General features: G+C 42.0%; 1 long non-coding RNA gene across 1 annotated transcript; it reads left to right on the top strand.

The window, feature by feature from the left end:
* The first annotated feature begins 1,035 nt into the window (after positions 1-1,035).
* LOC135391494 (uncharacterized) lies at positions 1,036-1,964 on the top strand. Its single transcript, XR_010422004.1, has 2 exons — positions 1,036-1,724; positions 1,788-1,964. It is a non-coding gene; the product is annotated as an uncharacterized LOC135391494 (long non-coding RNA).
* The last annotated feature ends 1,167 nt before the right edge of the window (positions 1,965-3,131 follow it).

The following is a 3,131-nucleotide window of genomic DNA, read 5'->3' as shown; positions in this document are numbered from 1 at the left end:
TATTCGAGAAATAAATATGTGAAAGATTGGAGCACAGACGAGCAGACTGGTCGACGAGCCACGGCTACTTCGATCGATCACAGTGAAATAACTACTGCTCGGAATGGTACCAATCCCTCCCCAGATGTTCATTTGGACCCGATGAACAGAAGAAATGCAATTAATCGACCTCATTCGAGAAATAAATATGTGAAAGATTGGAGCACAGACGAGCAGACTGGTCGACGAGCCACGGCTACTTCGATCGATCACTGTGAAATAACTACTGCTCGGAATGGTACCAATCCCTCCCCAGATGTTCATTTGGACCCGATGAACAGAAGAAATGCAATTAATCGACCTTATTCGAGAAATAAATATGTGAAAGATTGGAGCACAGACGAGCAGACTGGTCGACGAGCCACGGCTACTTCGATCGATCACTGTGAAATAACTACTGCTCGGAATGGTACCAATCCCTCCCCATATGTTCATTTGGACCCGATGAACAGAAGAAATGCAATTAATCGACCTTATTCGAGAAATAAATATGTGAAAGATTGGAGCACAGACGAGCAGACTGGTCGACGAGCCACGGCTACTTCGATCGATCACAGTGAAATAACTACTGCTCGGAATGGTACCAATCCCTCCCCATATGTTCATTTGGACCCGATGAACAGAATAAATGCAATTAATCGACCTTATTCGAGAAATAAATATGTGAAAGATTGGAGCACAGACGAGCAGACTGGTCGACGACCCACGGCTACTTCGATCTCTCACAGCGAAATAACTACTGCTCTGAATAAGCAAAAATCCTGGCCCAGAAGCTTAGGAAGCTTACTTGACGAGATGAACGAGGTAAGAACAAGTGACACACTTACCCTGTTTAATATTAAAACTGGGCTCACTTGACTCCAACAACAAGCGAGGCTTCTCAAACGGCACGGGGACAAAATAGCCAGTGATCCACTACATGCCAAGGCAATCGGCACATAGCCTCGTTCCCAGGGTCGAACTAGAGCTTCTCCTATCTTGAATATGTGACTCACTCCCATTGGAATGCATGTAAGCTGTGACAAGTTTTGCTGTTTGTGAGCGCTTCCCTTGCTTCTTCACTAAAATTTTGCCACGGATCGCTGCAGAAATCCCTCGTGATTGGATTCCTTACGTTTTTTGTGTGAAATCCCGTCACATACATGTTATTTCCTGTCTATTTTGTACTCGTGTGAGGTCGTGTCGTCCCAATTTTGTACTTTGAACTTCGATTATGTGATTTGCTGGTTTTGTGTGGTGTTGTATTTGTTGTGTTACGTTTCCTTTGTCGTCTGTCAGTGTGTGCAGCGTGTTGCTTCCCGTGTTTCTCCCATTTCCTTTCTGCTCGGGAGTGTGGAATGCCAGGGAATGTTTGTTTATGTAACCGCCTTAATGCTGGGGTATAAACATTATGCTTTGCACAGGAAGTTTAGATATGACTAGTTATGACACGAAATGCCGAACGGCACTAAAGCACTTCCAAAGGACTAGAATGATATGTGATATAAAGGCTATATGACGGTAAAAACATATCGATTAGAAATATGTGCACTGGGGAAATGAATGGCGGTAAAGACAGTTCAAAATGACTAGAGGTAGAGTGAATAAGTCATAAAAAGGCTAAGTAGCAAGGTCTTGTGCTGAAAGCTCCAACATCAAAGTATCACAAGTTCAGTTGCAACAGCAAGTTTGAGGCAGTCAAGCAGGTAAGTGGGCAGAGTGCATTACTGGTTGTTGAATATGATCAACCTTGACAATTTCTTTCGCAGCTGAGGCCTGGCTGTCACCTTCTCTGTATATTCCTTGGCAAGGTGGTACAGTCCGATACTGCTGTAACACTGGGAAACTTCTTTGATCAGACTGATCACAGATACATTGATCGGATGGGCTGCATTCAAACGTGTTGTCGCAAACTTAAGCAGCGAGAATAAAGAGTAGACATTCGAGGTTGAAAAATTATTTATTGTCTCTAAGTAAAGTAAACATGCTGGAACGCACCAGAGTCATGTGGCTGGTGTGTTTGTACGTCCCACTAATACGAGTTTGTACGTTAGGCAGCATTTTCATGCAATACTTTTGTCTTTATATGCTTTTGCCCATCTTAGTATTGTCCTATCCAATATGGAGTGGCTTCTACTGCATATGAATGCATAATTCAGGAGTGTTTTCATATATTGTACTAGCTGCAGTGCTAGTGCTCTTAGTGCAGTACTGATTCCAATCATCAACCATCGCTTGAAACTCTTAACTAGGGAACATGATTCTAGAGGCTAGATTTTCATGCAAATACACACTTTTTAACCAGAGTTCGAGGTAACTCGTTACTGTAACTAAGTTCCTTTTCTTGGTAATTATATAACTTAACTCGCTACTTTTGCGCCGTGGTAAGTTTCAGAGGAACTCCTTTTTCAGGTAACTTTGCCAAAGTAACTTAAGCTACGTTCCAAGTTACTAATTCGTTTTTACTCACGTCCACTTATTTCCTTGCTTTCTTTACGGTTCTTCCACAGCATTTTATGTCATAAAACGTGATGTCCAGTCAATGACAGTATTCTGTTCAGAAAGTAAGAACTGCTGCTATTGAAATGAAGCTGAACCATCGTGTGCCCACAGGGAATAAGATGTAACGCGTTTGAATTGTTGGACATAAACGAAAACTCAACACAGGCAACTCAGGGCCGAACTCAACTGCACCTGTGTAGTGTTATTTTGTGTCCGAAGTAACTTGGGAGTAACTCGTTCTTTTTTTTAATAACTCTGTAACGTTTCAAGCTACGTTTCGGGCTGAATAACTTAGTTCTTAACTTAGTTGCATTTTTCACACGGTAACTTTGTAACGAGTTCCTTTTGACGGGCAACTTCTCGATCTATGCTTTCAACTCTGCATGCTTTTTGTACACTACATAAAGTAAGATACTTTTGCCCCAGTGAATTTGTTGTGTATTTTAAATGCATGCAAGTGAATTCCTAGAGGCGCATATTTCGAGCAAGATAAATGAATTTCTCATGCATGTGTGTTCAACCAGCTTTTAGTGCATATAAATCCGGCCTCTACATATGTCGCATGCATTATTACTTTCTGGAGGTGTTCTGGGAAGTCGAACTTGTTGGGA

The sequence above is a fragment of the Ornithodoros turicata genome, chromosome 4 (genome assembly GCF_037126465.1).
Source record: "Ornithodoros turicata isolate Travis chromosome 4, ASM3712646v1, whole genome shotgun sequence".
NCBI classification, from domain to species: domain Eukaryota; kingdom Metazoa; phylum Arthropoda; class Arachnida; order Ixodida; family Argasidae; genus Ornithodoros; species Ornithodoros turicata.
This window is presented reverse-complemented; position numbering and strand designations above follow the sequence as displayed.